The sequence below is a fragment of the Vigna radiata genome, chromosome 7 (genome assembly GCF_000741045.1).
Source record: "Vigna radiata var. radiata cultivar VC1973A chromosome 7, Vradiata_ver6, whole genome shotgun sequence".
Taxonomy (NCBI): Eukaryota; Viridiplantae; Streptophyta; class Magnoliopsida; order Fabales; family Fabaceae; genus Vigna; species Vigna radiata.
Window position 1 is genome coordinate 36,906,706 of NC_028357.1, and position 19,647 is coordinate 36,926,352.

Here is a 19,647-nt window from a genome sequence, read left to right on the forward strand (position 1 = left end):
TTCCATACATTTTAGTTTAAATATTAGTTTGAAACAAAATTTGACAAATTAAACAATTAATATAATTAATTTAAAAGGACTTTCACTTTTTAAATTTAAAATAAAAATTTATTAAAATTTAAAAAATGATAAATTTTAATTTTATTTAAAATTAAGAAGATTAAAGCCATATTTAACTTTTTATTATAAAAGGATTTAATGATTTTTTTTTTATTTTCATCTTCTACCACTTCAAAACCGTCTTAAAACCAATTTAACAAAAAAGAAACTAGATATTTTAAAACAAAATGAAAATTAAATTAAAAAAAATAAAAAATAAAACATTGGATTAAACGAACCTTACAAATATTAAGATAAAAAATTATAGAGAATGAAAGACCATTCAAAGGTCAATAGGAGAACGTGGGGACTCGCCAAAATCAATAGTGGAAATGAGAGAAAACCTGTTTCCCTTTTGTTGGTTTTGAATGGTCATGAAAAGAAAAAAAAAAAAAGAAAAAAGAAAAAAGCTTTAACTAGAAGCAAGTGTCTGCCACCAACAGATATTGTTGTAGTAAACTATTAACAACCGTAGCGTTATTCACATTTTCCAGAACACAGACATAAGAGAATCACATGTGCTTATCAATCGGAAAATCGGTAAAAGTTCTTTTAACAGTTAAATAACTTTTTCACATCGTATACATAATAGTTGGTACATTTCAAATATTTTTTTAAATATAAATTCAAAGATGATGATATTTTAACAATTTTTTTTAATAATTTTTTGACAATAAAACACGTGTTATTTTATTGATCTGTTTGAATTTATGTTAAATGACTCAATCATATACGTTGTCAAAAGATTGTCAAAAATATATTATTAAAAAAACTTTTTCCTAAATTTAAATAGACTAATAAAATAAGGGTTAAATATGTTTTTGGTCCCTTAACTTTCAGTAAAAATTGGAATTAGTCATTCTTTAAAACTTTGGCCTAATTTAGTCTTCCAACTTTAGAAATGTATGAATTTAGTACTTTTAACCAAATTTTGTTAGGTTTATTTGATGTTTTAAGCACGTTTCTCAGTTAGCACTGAAGCAAAAATGTGTCAAACAATGTAAACAACTTAAATGCTATCATGAAAAGTACTTAAAATATCAAATAAAGTTAACAAAATTTGGTTAAAAGGACTAAATTCATAGAGAACTAAATTAGACCAAAATTTTAAAGAGAAAATATTTCTAACTTTCACTAAAAATTAAAAGTATAAAAACATATTTAACCCATAAAATAATAAAAAATATCTATCTGTCAAAAATTGTGAAAATAATCATTGTTCAAAGCAGCAGTAGAATCCACGAAACAACAGATTCCACGTGCTTCACTTCTAATTTCCAAACAAATTAAAATTCTCATTTCAGGACATTACCTGTTTTTCTCGGGACAATAAAACTCACAACACTATTATAAAAAGAATATGATAAGACACATTTTACATTTATTTAATGCATGAAATAAAAATAAAATATTTATAAAAGTATAAAATTTTATATTTTTCTTAAAATTCTTCCAAGTATAAGTTAAAATAAGTTAAAATAAAATAGAATATAGTACATAAGAAAAATAAGATTCATAAATATTAATTTTTAAGATTTTATATTAAAAAGTGATACCAGGTTTCTTTTATAAACAATTCTCTTATGAATCGACAAATAATTCTCAAATTCAGTATCAAGTGAATTGGAGAAAAGTGACCCATTTATAAAATGTATTTTCAACCACCTTATATTATATCCAAACATTTATAGAAATAAGAACAAACGTATTATAGAATTTTTATCTAAAGTCATTATTTATAATAACAAAATATGGTTTCTTAGTGAAGTTACGGTTATTAAATGATAATGTGGTTATTTGAATGATTCGGAAGAAGAAAAATTATAGTAAAATTTAAAATTTAATTGTATTTTTTTTTGTTATTTTTTATGTTTGATTGGAAATAAATTTAAAAATATATAATTAATATTCTCTAATTTTTTGGTGTTGAAAATTTTTAGTATTCAAATTAGGAAAAATAAGGTGGTTTCATTTATGGACATAATTGATAAGTTTCATATCCTAATTAGCTTAAGGTGAATATTGATAGTGTAACTAGGGGTTATCTTAATTTAGCTTCATATATTAGTATTTTTGAAGAAATTCGGGTACATACGTGAGTAGTTTTCCAACTTTATTTTAAGGGTATAAGCTTTTATTTATGCTGAGTTTATGAAGGACATTTATGTTTTAAAGCATGCTTGGAGGGAAGGCTTTCAAAGGCTTTAGTTGGAAAATGATTTATCTTTGGTCTATTATGACTTTTTGGATTAATCATTAATTCCTTAGAGTCTTAGAGTGAGATGAAATTGGTACTTGCATTTTCCTACACATTAGGTTCAAAATTTCTCATGTTTTTTGTGAAAAAATAATTCATTATGTTGATAAATTGGTTAATTTAGTTTTCATTCATAAAGAATAATATAGATGGTTTAATGTTTTACCTCTATATATTTATTTAGAATGTTTTTTCATAATAGGTATATTTTGCCTATGTCTTGTGAAATATAAATTTTATCATGAGTTTTGTAACATCCCTTCAAGGTGATACTAAAAACATAGAAACTTTTGGTGGATATTCTACATGTATTTATTTTGCATCATAAAATAAAATTAAAACGTTCACTTATTTCATCAAATAAATGTTTCACTCAATACAATTTATGTCAAATAATAAGAAAACAATAAATAATATTCAACAATTAAAACTTATCCATATTAATAAGTGTACTTTAAGACGGCCCGACAGTGGAATATGCCCAACAAACAACAAATATCGCTAGGATAGACTCTAACCTAGCTCTGATACCATGTTAAGAATTGAACTTTAAACATAACTCAACCCTAAAAAATTGTCTTGTAATATGAGGTTTGCACCCACTTATATACTCTGAATTGGTCTTATCTTTAGTCAATGTGGGACTTCCAACAATCCAAAATACATCCGAAGTAAAAGAGCATTCGTTCCCAAAGCAAACCTCAAGCTCCTCGTTATTGTGCATCTGAACCACCACATGCACATTATATGCTCATGTATAACACAAGTCATATGATCTTCATAGATGAAAACCACAACCACAAACTTGCGAGGATGAGCTAACTTAAAAGAAAACATAATAATTAAAGTTATAAATATATAGTAATAACACGTCTTATTCAATCTTTCATTAATCCATACAATAGTACATAATCAAATAACATTTATTGTTGTAGCATCCAAATACAATGAATCCACATGTATACTTAGCCTAAAAGGTTCAATCATCAACATAACTCTCGTATATAGCTTAACATCCAAAATTAACTCACCACTAGAGCTAAAACCACTCTTCCTTCCAACTCCCTAGGAGTCTCTGGATAGAGCCTACTTCTCCTTCTCTTCCTCAAGCCTTATAGGTGAAGTACACACGTGCCACATCCGACCATCTCCCAGATAACTTCCCCGATGAAGTTCACCTCTAGTATAGTTACGTTGAGTCCACCACTTGTCGCTACTCTTCCATAGACCACAACTGGAGTCCTTAGGGTTAGCTCCTAAAGCCTCCTCACGTATAACTGAGGCACATGCTTCTCATTGGCACCATCACATCACATATGCAAGCATTATGTTCATAATAACACATATTTCATTTCATATTATCAAACAACAACATAACTTTACTCACATTATTACAATGTGCAATTACAATTAAGACGACACTCAATGCTCCTAATTTAACACACAACTATATTAACAATGTTATTGTACAAATATAAATGAAAAAAAAATAATGTATGGCACTTATTTATCATAAACCATATATTACACAACAATTAATCACCAAATTCATCTTACTCCACTAGTCAAATTTCCAAAAGTTCACTTGCACAAAAAAAAAATCATTACTATAACTTATGTCTAATATACACATATTCTTAAACCAATTTTTATTTTAAATAATCAACTTTCTTTCTGAAAAATTATTAATATTCTAAAACTAATTGTATTCAAATTTCTAAACCAAATAAAAACAAATTCGCTACGAGTATCACTAAAAAACTTTAATTACAACACAAAGTTTAATAATCAAAACCTGCAAATAATGTTGTCAAAATGGGTTAAAACCCATGGGTCAACCCAACCCACCATGGGTTTGGACCAGGTTGAGTTTGAAAGAAATGTAATTTTTGTACAGACCAATTTTCAACCTGGCCCACTTAGAACCCTGCTCACCCGGGTTGAACCCGTGGTGAGTTGAGTTGACTCACCAACCCACCTAATTTAATTTAATTATTTATTATTTTATGTTTCAATATTATTAGTTAACACTTTTTTATTGTATTGTAGATGGAAACAAAGAAAAAGATGTTTGATGAAAGAAAAATATTATGGATTTATCTATTCAAGACTTTAATCTTATAAATGGATTAGTGACATAAAAATTATCAATATTACAAATTTATTTGTTCGCTTGCTTTTGGATTACATTTGCATTGTATGATATATATTTTTTTTATTTTGAATTGTCTTTAGAGTATGACATCATTTTAGAGTAAAATATATTTAGATTTGAATTACAAAAAAAAAATATTAAAAAAAACTTGTAATTAGGTGACTTAGTGAGTCAACCCATTTAACCCTCCAACCCGTGGTGGACTGAACCAAATTCAAATTTTTTCAGCTTACTAATAAGTGAATCAGATTGGATTGACTCACTAAGAGACCAACCCGTAGTGAGTCAAGCCAGATCGGACCGAATCATCCATTTTAACAATATTACTTACAAAGAATTGCCATTGTTAAATCTGAATTACAAACTACTTTTTTTTCAAAAAAAAAAATAAAAGAACCATGCCCAATTAAAATAATTACTTTTAAAATTAAAAGCTACAAAATATTATATATTTTAATTCTTTATAGCCACAAAACAAAGTATCATTGTAATGGTTAAACAAAACCAAAACTTCATATATATATATATATATATATATATATATATATATATATATATATATATAATTTAAGCCAAGTTGCTAAAAAAAATCCCTCTTTTAACTTTAATATATGCTATACATAAACAACATCACAGTTAAAAAAATTTATAAACAAAATAATCTCTCATTTATTTTTATTTTATATTTATATTTTATCTTTAATTAGTTTGTTATTACTTTTTATTTGTATATTTTGAGCTTAGTTCATATTTTTTCTATTATAAATAGATGATCCTATGTGTATATTCAAGACAAGGGAGATTAATCTCATACATAATTTTTACTATATTCAACATGATATCTAGAGCCTAAGGTTCTTTTGAGGAATTTTTTTTTGTTCCCTTTATTACTACACCCACCGTTGCCGGTAACGACGATATCTACCGCTGTCGAAAACGCCATCGTCTACTGCTGTCACTACCGGAGTTCTAGTTTCAACCAACAATCACATGGCTTTGATCATCTCAGCCAGGCGACCACAATGCCATCAATGACACCTTCATCAGAGCTCCTACGCGCTCTCAGCACCTTTTGAAATTGTGGATTTGCTCTATTTTCCGTCGTGCATAGTTGCATGTGTAGTAGCAATTCAAAGCATCGAGGTTGCTCGTTTTCCTCTTTTAGGTTCATTGTGTGTTGTCACACGACCCTTCTCCTCTCAGGAAGCTATTCAGAGCATCGAGATTGCTATTTTTCCTTTTTTCATGTGCCTTGATTAGAGAATCTTGGATTTTTATGGTTTCTCGCTCATGTTCACCCATGGGTTCTTCCACCGTCGTCTCTTTTGACCTCTTTTTTGTCACCATTTATCTGTCCATATATGCTTTTTCTCCCATGAAAAAGATGACTTTTATTAGTTTATTTATAGCCATTGTGGTTTTCCAACTATGACCTCTTTATCCACGGGATGTCAACAATGCATTCCTAAACGGCGATTTGCAAGAAGAGATTTACATGGAGCAACCTCCCATATTTGTTGCTCATGGGGAGTCTTTGGGTTTGAATTTCATCTTCTATGTCGTCTTGCAAATCATTAGCAATTTACTGTCACTTGAGTGCAAAAGCAGATATTTTTGTAAGTCTTTATGAATATATTAGTATCAAGCTTGATACGTACGATTTGTATACACTAGCTTGAAGTGAAATGTTAAATATATTATCTTTATTTTATATTTATCTTTTTCTTTAATTAGTTTGTTATTATTTTTTATTTGTATATTTTGGACTTAGTTCATATTTCTTCTATTATAAATAGAAAATCCTATGTGTATATTTAAGACAAGAGAAATTAATCTCATACATAATTTTTATCATACATAATATTTAAAACAACTTTTCTTTTTCAAATAAAATAATACTTTTATATATATTAAATTATCTCCACATGTAACATCCATTAGTAATATATATGTAAAGTCATCTGACATAAACTTTCTTTTCCTATCAACAATTATAATTAAAACACCAAGCCCCAGATCACTCAATGAGCCAAAACTTCAAGTTTTACATACAATATAAACTATAATAATCCAATTGGAAATGCCTAATCATAAACCAAAACATTTACAAGAAAACCTATATCACCTAAATTCTAAATATCTCTAAAATTTTATTATGAATACGTATATGAAAAAGACTAAAATTGCATTTGACTTTATCTATCCCACTATCCATAATAAACAACCAATATACATATTTTGTAATCTTTATAAAACATTATAAACTACATTTGATACATTCGAATTATTCTATAATCTTTAAACTTTACAAACTACATATAATACTAAAATTCACCACATAAAATTTTATTTAAATACAATAATAATATTTATACACTTTAACACCTGGGACATACTACTTTCCAATCCAAATAACATAATAATTTTCATATACAAAAGCAACAAACCTTAAAATGTTAAAATCATTTTACCTTTCCTAATAGAACACCCACGTGAATAAATAAAAAAAATCCAATAAATGTTAAAACATTTTAACTTCATCAAAATAAAACACAATTACCAAATTTAAATCTAAATAAGAAGTTTATAAAAAAAAATCATAAACAAAAATCTAGTTAACTCCTTTTATAGACAATACTTTTCTTCTTCCTTATATGATCATAATGTAGTCTCCACCAGTACAGTTGTTCCGTATATGATCACAATGTAGTCTCCACTAGTACAGAGAAGAGATACGACAAAGATTTTTTTTTTACAATTGATAACAGTTCTACAAGCGAAACATATTAAGACGAGGTAAAAAAACAGGAAGGTTTTTAGTATCAGTTATAAACCGAAGCAAAAAGGTCCACATTTTGTTTAAGTTAGAAAAACCAAAAAAATAAAAATAAAAAAAATTAGGTTTATTGCAGTGGTTGTGAGAAGAAGTGTTGTCATAAACCTTTTTCTACTTCGATTTCATAAACAATTCAGGCAATAAACTATATTTGATTTAATATAATTATTTAATTTTAAGGGTCTACAGTAGTGGTTGTGAGAAGAACGACTATCATAGATCATTTTCTACTTCGATTATAGAAATAACTAAGGCCAGAAATGAAGGAGTACATGGGAGTGCGTTTTGTTCATCTCTTGTTTGCATGTTATTATCCAACACCACATAGCTCCCAAGACTTGCACTGATCAAAACATTTCAAAATATAAACAAAAGTATTAAGTTTTATTTTTATTGTAGAGTAAAAATCTAAAACAACCTAGGAACAAACTAAATAAGCCCAATCAAAGACAGGGTGTGGTTTACATGAACCATCGTAGAATTTTTCACTACCTGAATCATGAACCAATCCATTATCTACAATTGCATACCAAAACTGAAGCATATGACGTGAGTTAATATGTTAAATATGCACTATTATGCAAACACAAAAAGAAAACAATGACAATCACACTCACCATAATGGCAGAGACGAATGAAGCGACGATGACAACAAGCAACTAACGTAGCACAACGGTGACAACGAGGTGCGAAGCAGTGACGACGGTCGAGCAGTGAGGGTAACCTTCAATTTCAAAGGCGAAGTGAGTCGAGCAGTGGATGGTGACACTCATTCGCAGAGGAAGGAAGAAGAGAAGTGTGAAATGGTAGCTTGCGTTTCTTTTGCTAATATAACCTTAGACGAGACATATGACAACAATTATTTATAAAACTAATAAAGAAAGTAGATATGAAAATGGTTGTTCAAATAACTGATGCCATATGGCCTTCCTAGAAAACAAGTGACAATTTTGAAATTTTGATCAACCTTTTGATCTCAGTTTTTAGGGAACCAGTGGCGAAAGTAGATAGAATAATTGTTGTTTAAATAATTGAGGCCATATGTCCTCCAAAAAAAAAGTGACAATTTTGAAATTTTGATCAACCTTTCAGACTCGGTTGTTTAGGAAACCGCAGCATAAAGTAGATACGACAACAATTATTCAAATAATCAAAGTCGTGTCTTGTTAAAAAAAATAGTGGGATTTTAGAAAAGTTCTGAAAATTTTGGCGTACCTTTCAGCTTCAGTTCTTGATTAATCGATGCCAAAAGTGGTATATGCTTCGATTATTTTATAATCGATGTCTATAAATTCGCAAAATTTTCTAAAATGTCAACATTGATCAGAAACATCCTTGCTATACACCCACTACGTCTAACCCTAATTTTAGAGTGTCTTAGTTCATACTTTAAAGCCTCACATTTTCACACATAACTAAGAAAATGAACATAAATCAAAACATTATAGATAAAAGTTGAACCAAAAACCTCACCCTCTAATACGAGACTTCAAATCCAACAAACTATCACAACATTTTAACATGATAATAATAATAATTTAAATATGTATTACTTTATCTATATGTTTTATCCTATGAAAATATTTTTTTTTTCTGGATCTTACAAGTTTGATATGTTCTCTATGCTTTTGTATTATTTTATTTTTTTGTTTTAAAAATTTTTATGTAATAAAAAATAATTGATAAATTTTTAGATGCCAATAATATTAACATAATCATATTTAGACAAATGAAACCATTTATAAAAAGTCATATTAATCATTTTAACAACCATAGCCGCCTAAAGTTTATAAAAGGAAGAAAAAAGTAAAAACTTTTTGAATAATTTTTCTCTCAAGCCATCATTTATACTAATGGAATAAAACTTCTTAAAGAATATAATAATACTAAAAGAAACTAAAAAATATGATAATGACTGAAATAAATATTTACTATTAATAACCACTCAAACTTATTTAAAATAATAAAATATTATAATTTCAATCTTTTGAAATATACAAGAAGATATACAATAGAGTAATAGTTCAAAAAGATTAAACTGGTAATTAAAATTGATCTAGAGTAAGTTTAGGTTTAGCCTTATTATCTAAAATTGGTTTAATGTTTTGATAAGTCCTTATTTTCGTCTAGAATATCAAACAAATCCCTTTTTTTCTTGACGTCTTAATTGAGTTCTTGTTTTGTAAAATTGAAGGAATTAGAGGCTTGCCGTTAAATTGGACAAACGTCCATTTAAATTTGGGTTACATGGCTTGATCAGTGTATTGATTATTCAAACGTGGTATTGAAAACAAGTTTAAATTGATTTTTTATTAAAAAATGGATTACACAGAGGTTAAATCAGATGATTCAAGGGAAAACTTGGCAAATTAAAAAATTTTAAGTGTGGCCCTGCAATTGAGAAATCAAAATCTGATTACGGGTAGAATTGGAACTCCGAATTAGGATTTGTAAGAGAGAAAAAAAACCTGGTCTTGGCAACGATACACAGATTGATAACAAGATCTTGCAAACGTTTAAGAAAAGCTTTGTTCAAGTCCAGGACATCTTGGATCAGAACCGGGTACTCATCAATGAGATAAACCAAAATCATGAGTCCAAGGTCCCTGACAATCTCAGCAGAAACGTTGGCCTTATTAGGGAGCTTAACAACGACACCAGAAGAGTGGTTGAACTTTATGCGGATCTTTCAAGCTCCTGTACCAAATCCATGGAGGTTTCTTCTGAAGGGGATTCTAGTGGTGCTGTGAAATCTGACGGTAAAGTTGGCCCCAAGCGACATAGGCCTCTTTAGGGAACTTTTTTTTTATTCCTTTTATTTTAATTTCTTTTCTTTTTTTCCTCGCTGGAGATGCACGACATAACAATTGTGTTGAAGGGGTAGATCAAGATTAACTTCTGTAGCCGAAGCCCTCTTGTATTACAGAACGTTCTCTAGCTCATCACTTACTACTTACATTCCAAATAAAAAGAAATGATTTTCCAGAATTTCTATCAGTTTTATTATAACCTTGTGATTGTGGATCAACAAAAATAGTATTTGAGACCCTATTCAATACAGAAACGATGACAACAACAAAAATAGCATTTAAGATTCTCTTTAGTGTCTTGAGGGTCTTCAATTTCTTATCAAGCTTTTGCTTTCTGGTCTGTAGTTTCTTCAACATTGACACTTGCTTTTCATAAACTGATTGAAACAAGGAATAAAACTCTTCAGTGAAAGGGTACCCAGCTTCCTTGAAACCCTTAAGCTCTCACAATGTCTTCAAATAAGTAGACCCTGCAACCCCATTTTGCACCTCTTCCTCAAAATAGGTAATTGCTTATTTAACATGATCGATTCAAGTATTTGTCAAGAAAGAACGCTTTTTTTTTTCTCTCCCACGAACCCTAATATGGAACCTCGATTTTTTCCCCATTCTGATTTTGATTATTCAATTGGCGCTTAAATTTTTTTAATTTGCCCAGTTTTCCCTTGAGTACATCTAGTTTAACATTTGTGTAATTCATTTTTTAATAAAAAAAATCAATTCAAACTCGTTTTTAATGCTACTGATTAATCAATACATTGACCATGTCACGTAATCTAAACTTAAATAGTTGTTTGTCGACAAACATATAATAGTTTTAATTTTACAAAACAAGAACCCAATTAAAACACGGATAAAAAAAAAAAAATCTATTTAACATTCTAAACGAAAATAGAGAATTACCCAAACATTAAACCTTTGAAATTTTATCAAATTTAGAGTAAAATTTATTTAATTATAAAAGTAAATGAGTAATTAAAAATAATGATACCACGTAGCCGTTCATGATGGTCGTCAAAAGTTTTTGAGCGTGGTCTGTCGAAGGAAAACGACCCTTGTCACATCCAAACATGTTGGTAGTAGCTGTTGAAATTGCATGCTTTTACTTTTGCTGTCCTTTAATCAAACTTTTCATACCTATTATCTCAATTAACCTCCTTACTTTTATTTAGGTTGATAGCCTTATAGGTCTAGTATGTAAGAGACTCAAATAAACTTTTAAGTTTAATTAGAGTTTAAATAGGTAAAGTTAATATTTTGAATCTGACTTGTTTCCACTCTAATTATTTATTATTATCACCAAACTAGCATTCTTCTTCATATTTTGAAGTGTACGTTTCAGAGCGAAGAAAAAACACTATATATATATATATATATATATATATATATATATATATATATATATATATATATATATATATATATATATATATAATTTAGACAAATTTCGTGATAAATTTGAGTATTTTATAATTGAGTTCTTATAAAAATTTATTGATATTGAAACTTTCATATTTTTAAATTGAGTATATGTCATTAAATTTTTTATTAGCTAAGTCATGTGATTGTTATAATATTTGTTCACTTGCTTATTTATTGTCTTCACTTATGAGAAATTATGTAATTAATATAAAAACATATTGTAATTATTGTAAAATGATAAATAACTTTTATGGATATTGTTGAAAAAGTATTAGATAATAAGGTGGCCAAATCATTACTTTCAAAGAACATGAAATTGTTATTGCGACCGTCTTTAATTGTTATCAATATATTAAATATGTTTTTGATTTTTTTAATTTTATTAAAAATTGAAATTAGTTACCTTTTTAAAATATTGACCTAATTTAGTTCTCTAATTTTTTAAATGAGTAAATTTAATTATTTTAGTTAAATGTTATTAAGTTTATTTGACAATTTAAATGTGTTTGTTTTGAATTATTTACATATTTCTAATTCAATGTTAATTGACAAATACTTTTAAAAAAATCAAATAAGATTAACAAGATTTGATTAAAATAATTACACAATTAAAAAAAAAAGATTAAATTAAACCAAATTAAAAAAAAACTAATTCCAATTTTTATTAAAAATTAACAAACCAAAAACATATTTAATTCTTATTATTTTTATTGAATTATTATCAAATATATTTTCAATAAGAATAATAAAAGTCATTCATTATTTTATATTAATTATAATATCATTTTAAATTCATCACTCATAATTTTTAACCTTTGAAAATAAATAATTACATAACAAAATAATAATCATATCATTCAACTAAGAAAAATAAACAGTAATAACTCAATCTAATTAAAAAAATATAATTTTTAAATATATTTAATAAATAAAAATTTAACTAAAATATTAAGTTGAATCTTAATATATATATATATATATATATATATATATATATATATATATATATATATATATATATATATATATATATGATGAGTTATGGTATATAATTAAGATGGATGAGTTTGGTTATGCAGAAGGAAGATGGAGGGTGGGGGTTGGATATAGAAGGGCACAGCACAATGTTTTGTACAGCTCTGAACTATGTGAGCTTGAGATTGCTTGGAGAAGAAGTGGAGGGTGGAGAAGGTAGCATGCAGAAAGCAAGGGCCTGGATTCTTCATCGTGGTGGAGTCACTCACATTCCTTCATGGGGCAAACTCTGGCTCTCTGTAAATTCATAACTTTTTATTTTTTGTTCACTTGATCCATAATTTCCACTGATAAACATGTTTGGTAGGTTCTTGGCGTATACGAATGGAGCGGCATGAAGCCAATTCAGCCGGAGATTTGGTTGCTTCCCTACTGTGTTCCTTTCCACCCGGGAAGGATGTGGTGTCACACTCGATTACTGTATCTACCAATGTCGTACTTGTATGCAACAAGATTTGTTGGNTATATATATATATATATATATATATATATATATATATATATATATATATATATATATATATATATATATATATATATATACACACATATATAATCAATTAAGGTAATAAAAAACTCAGTTTTAATAAAGCAATCACATCTCAATTTCAACAAAGGTGGTTGAATGGTAGTTATTTATATTTAATATTGGGCGTAGAAAACGAAAAGGATAAGCACTATGCAAAAATTACAATAAAGCAACGCGTGATTTTGCGCGGAATCGTCGAAAATTAGGGATTGTTAATCACATCTCTTTCTTCCTAATATGGATTAAAGCTAGTTGAATTCCAAGCACGCTTAGATTTCTTTAAGTGAACTATGTTATTACACAAAACACTTTTCACAAAAGTATTCGATATCACTTATTATGTCATATAGAATAAGGTGTCAATTTTATAATATTTGCCTACTTTTCTATATTGATATGTGTAATGATGGATGTAGAAACCACCATGCTATCTCATTTAAGAATTTCATCTATGTAGAAAACATGTTTAAGGATATTTGTGATACAAATATTATATAAAGAAGCAATATTTTACCATATAGTCATGGGATGTGAAAATGCTTCTCAATATCATTAAACATGGTAAGATAAAAGGACAACTAATGAAAGAAATGAATGATTGATTGAACAAACTCATTGGGATTTTATATGTTTTATATATTTATCTTTTAATCACTTTAATTAATTATTTTAGGTGCCTTCCGTTATAACCTAGTATTCCGGTGGTGTTGTTGTCCGACTCCTCCTACACAATTTCCTCCAAACGTCCGGTCACTTCGTCCTTTTCCGCTGGTCGCTCGTTCCGTTTCCTCTTGATCGATGTAAGGTCTCCTTCTATCCAGTCCGGCCGGATACCTGTTAAAGGCACTCCGACGCTCAAGTCAGCGAATAATCAAAAGGTAGAGATGGAGAGAGAAAGTGAGTTCTAGGAATAAATGTGCATTCAATGTAACCAACCACCTCTTACCTTTGACCTCTTATTTATAGTTGTTACCATGGGCCTAGGATTAGTAAAGTTCTAATCATGGCCCAATAACTAGTCCAATACTTTTAATCTCGATTTACCTTAACTTAATCTCACTGCTTCTTTCCTCTTAACCGACCACTTCAAGATAGATCCTTACCTGTATTGATTGGATCGTCGCACAGTTCCTCGTGACCGACTGTCCTTCCTGACCGTCCGACCCTTACGGTACACCTAGTAATTAAATCTACATATACATCTAATTATATATGATAAAGAATTAACTATAGAAGAGTGATCTTTTATATAAATGGTTTCTTTTGTCATTTAATTTAAAGAGGTAGAACATGAAGATCAATTTCAATTAATGCATGAAATGATTAATTATATATTGTCATTTAATTTAAAGAGGTAGAACATGAAGATCAATTTCAATTAATGCATGAAATGATTAACTATATAATAAGTATTAAGGAAATAGTTTTAAACTTAATTTGATTTTATAAAATTATTTTGGTAATTTTTTTTTACAAAAAAAAAATATATTAACCGAATAATTAGTTTGCCCCAACCTGTATACAATATAAAGAAAAAAAAAGAATATAGTAAGATACTATTTGGTTGTCCTCCCACAATAAGGAAAATCCAACACAATATAGCAAATGTTCATTTGTTTTGTTGATGATACTCTTGACAAGATGATAAATGTACTATTAAGCTATTTTAGTACAATATAGAAAGAGTTTTAGTTTCTTTGTTCCCATGATGTCTTTACCTTATAGTGTTAGATGTATTACATTGTGTTTGTAAACCATGGTTGTTGGTTTCTCTCAAACTTGAAACCTACGAAAGGGTTAGCTACACAAAATAATCCTACATTTTATCAAGACAACTTTCAAAATTTAGAGCTAAGACAATGCATGTTTGTATATACTATTATCATATGCCCCACTACACTAAATATAGTTTTTAGTTATCATCATACATAGGAAATATGTTAAAATTGTCTTACATACTCATAAGTGCATTTTTTGTAGGCATATAATTGGGCTAAAACACTAATTTGAGTATTAGAATGTTGTTTTTAGATATTTATTTATGATCCAATGTCTAAGTTTTGCTTTGTGTTAGGATAAATATTTCTTGGTTTAAGATTCCTAAATATTCATTGAAGTCCAAATATTTCACATGATCATCATCCACGTACATCTCTATACATTATTGTGTTTATTACATAGGCCTGGAAGTTGAAACTATAGAAAATGTTCCCTTACTCTTTTATGATGTACAAAAAATATCCCAATCCAACTATCACATAGTTTCTATATGTAATTTGTTGTCCTAAAAAAGATGTGACTTATTGTTTCCTCATTATTTCTACACATTCTAGTTCTCAATTCTATACCTATTATACAAATTATAGTATGTTGCGACTTTATTTAACATCACTCCATGCAAAATGTTAGATGTTAATAACACTTTAATTCTTCAAAACTTATGGCACATGATTTCATCATCACCTTTGATTCCATTTTGTAACTTCTTATATGCAGACTTTATCGTATCTCCTTTTGTTTCTTCATCCTTCCATTCTTAATCATCATCACTATCCTTAACTAATGTACACTCCTATAATTGGTTCTACATTACATTATTAAGTGGTTTTTCCCATTCAAACCACTATCTTATCCATTTGAGGTTCCATATTCATTGGTTTTTATACCAATACCCAAATTCCCCTAGTGTAGCATGTTTTAGGTTTGAATGAGAAAAGAGTTTAGGGTATATATATCCCTCTAAGCAAATTTTCCTAACCAAGCGTTTTCCCAAAATCATATTTTATTTCCTGATCCTATTTTCCAGCAAATTCTACTGCTAAACCAATTATCACTTTGTCCATGCCCACACGTTATCATAATATCTGACATCATCCTAAGCCTCTAATTTGATTATTACTCTCGTTTAATACTCTTCGATGACCTATATCTTGACATAAGGATGTCTTTCTGTAGTCTAGGTTCTTCCTTTCCTAATCTCCATTTCCACTTTCCTAGTAGGGTTACATTGAAAAGTTTTAAGTCTTTGACTCTCGAGGCTTTAAAGAACTTATAACCCTAAGTATGGAATAAACATGAATCCACAATTAAGAATTAATGAAAATATCTATATTTAAAGTGTTAAATAAGTTTGGTAAGGTGATATATTATCATTTAGTCATATATTTAAATATTGTTAAAACTTCAAGCATAAGATTTAATGAAGAACTTAGGAATAAGTGACATAATAGGCCAAACTAATTTAACTTAGATAATTCCTTATTCAATTTTTATACTATCTTGAAAAAGTAAATTTGAAACTTAATTGAATCTTATAAAACCAATTAGTTTAATACGATAAAGTTTGTATCTAAATATATATTATAATTTAGTAATGTTTGTAGACAATGTGAATAGAAAGCCAAATCCATTATCAATGCAACTCATAATTTAAGTTATTAATGTCTTTAAATTGTTAACAACTAAATATTTTAACTAAGGTTTCCTGACTTTGTTTTTTTTTTTTAAGATGATAAACAATGTAGTACCTAGTATGGACCCACCTCAAATCAACATTAGACAATAAAAGTATTAACTACTTTAGGATGTAATGTCGTGCAAATTGATTGTTGTACTGAGGATTTATTATTATATTATCATGAAAAATGATAACTTAGCATGTTAATGCATAATTTGTAGTGCACCATTGTTGTTATTGTTAACAATTAATTTTTAGAATTGTTGCATGAATTTTGATATCATAATCTTATAAAATTTGGAACAATTTATTATAGCAATTAGTTAAGTGATCCATTCGTACGCATATGTTTTTTGTTGTTGTTGTTGTTTTTAATAGTTGTTTTCATTTTGTATATACAAATAATAAAGTAGTTAATTTATTATGTAATGAGATACGATGAAAAATTGGGTGTACTGTTATAACTGTTATTATTAAAGTAATTGTACGGTATGTCCGTTTGGTCAAGCTCCTTTTGACTGAGCTCCTCGAGGTCGAACTGTCCAGGCCAACCTCCTCCAAGCCGAGCTCTCTAGGCTGAGCTCCTCTAGGCTAAGATTTTCTAGGCCGACAAACATGCCAAGCTCCTATAGGCCAGACTCTCCAGGCCAAGCTCTCTAGGTCAAGCTCCTACAAGCCGACCTCTTACAGGAGAATGTCCTACAAGCCTACCACCTTTTGGTTGAGTTTATATAGGTTGAGCTTTAACAATATGAGCTCGTATAGGCTGAGCTTTAACAATCTGAGCTCCTCTAAGCCAACCTTCTTCAGTCTAAGTTCCTCCAAGCCGACCTCCTACAAGCTGAGGTCTTATAAGCTGAGCACCTACAAGTTAACTTCCTCCAAGCCGAGCTCGTCTAGGTTGAGTGCTCTAGGTTGACTTCCTCAAAGCCGAGATTGTATAGCGTGAACTCATACAGGCTGAGCTCCTACAGTCCGACCAAATCGACCATCCCGACCGTCTCTTCAAATTGGCTATCCTGTCAGCACAACCATCAAGCGAACCCAGCCAGTTATTCCATCGGGTCTACCCTGGCTACCCACACCAAGTCAATCAATCCAACCATCCAATCCATTCGACAAAGCTGGGCCTATCCAGATCTGTCATCTTGTTAGCTTGTCAACATGGCCATCAAGTCAGCCCGACCATCTTGACCAACCAGTTCATCTAATTTATCTTGGACACCCAAGTCAATTTGGCTAACCGGTACATGTCGATCACTCACCCAACCTGTCCATCTCGACCATACTTGTCAACCTGGATAGAACGACCAACATGATTAACCTGACCATCACGCTAAATGGGTCATCACATCAACCTGGTAACATCATCATCAAGCTAGTCCGAACATCTTGGCCAACTAATGCATCTAATCTATCCTAGACACCCAGGCCATATTGGCTAGCCAATCTTTCAAGGCCATTCACACAGCCCATCCATCTAGGCCAACCTGGCAAGCTTGGCCAGCTCGACCAACCCAGCCGCCCATCAACAAGACCATCAAGCCAACTTGGCCATCAGGGCAAACCGGTCCATCTAATCTATCTCAAACACCCAGAAAAGATTTGTCAGTCGATCCATCTTGTCCATTCATTTAATTTGTCCATCTCCTTCATCACGACCAACTTGGATAGCTCGACCAGCTCGGGCAACTTGGTCATCCCGTCAACCAAGTCGGCATGGCCATCTTGGTCAGTCAGTCTATCTAGTCTATCTGAACACCTATGCAAGATCAATTAATCCTTCTACACGGTCATCAAGCCAACCAAACCAGTCAATCTGGATTGGCCACCCAGACCAAGTCGACTTGCCAGTCCATACAGGTCATCCCGTCAGCCCGTTTACCCTGGCCAATTTGGCCAGCATGGCCATCCTAACCAACCTGACTATTAAGCGAGATCAATCATCAAGCCAGCACTACTGCAAAAAAGGCTTTTGACATCTAAAGTGAGATATTTTTAGACATCTTTGACGTCCGTGGAGGGGGGAGCCAAAGCCAAATTCGAATTAGACATCGACCCTAACGTCTAAAGACAATAAAATAGTGACTTTTCAGTTCTTTATGCAAACCATTCGACGTCTATACCTTATTTGATGTCGGGGACCCATTTAACCGCATTCTATAATGACATTTTATTTATAAAACTGCCACCAATCATTTTTTATGTTGGATTTTTTTTGTTATACGTTAAATGCGTCACATTAAATGCTATTTTTGCACTAGTGCAGCCCGACCAGGGAGTCCATGTAGTCTATCCTTTCCATCCCGACCATTCTGGCCAACTCAACCAACCTAGTAATCATTCTAGATCGTCCATCCCATCAGTCCATCAGCACGACCACAAGCCACGTTTGTCAGCCCATCCATCAATTTAATGTCGAGCTTTAAAGGGAAAGGATTATCATTGAGCTGAGATGAGAGAAGAACTGCAAAATTAGTGAACTGGAAACCTGTTAAATCGATGAATATTTAAGAGCACGAAATTAAAATTTCGTGTTCCAATTTTTTAAAAGCACTGAACTATCAAATCAGTATATATGCAAATGACTAAAAAAGCCATTGTTTAGAACATGTGTCAATCAAGTACAATGAGTATTTTGGGATAGGCAAAACTTCTCCAAGCTAAGATCTCAGACTGACTTTCTCTTGTTTAAGCTCCTATAGTCTCAACTCCTCCAAGCCAACCTCCTTTAAGAAAAGTTGTCCAGACCTAGTTCATAATCCGAGCTCCTCCAGGTCGACTTTGAAGTTGAGCTCTTATAGGTCGAGCTCTTTCGGACCAAATTTCTTTAGGTCAAACTCTTTTAGACCAAGTTCCTACAAACCGATCTCTTCCAAGTTGAGGAAACCGATTCTCGGAATTAGTGTTTCATAATACAAAATATTATTAAAATTAACACATCAACATTTTCAATTAAAAAATAATAAGTAAAAAAATAAAATTAACATATTTGTTAGAGATTAATTATAAAAATATTTTAAAAAAATAAGATCCAAAAGCTTATT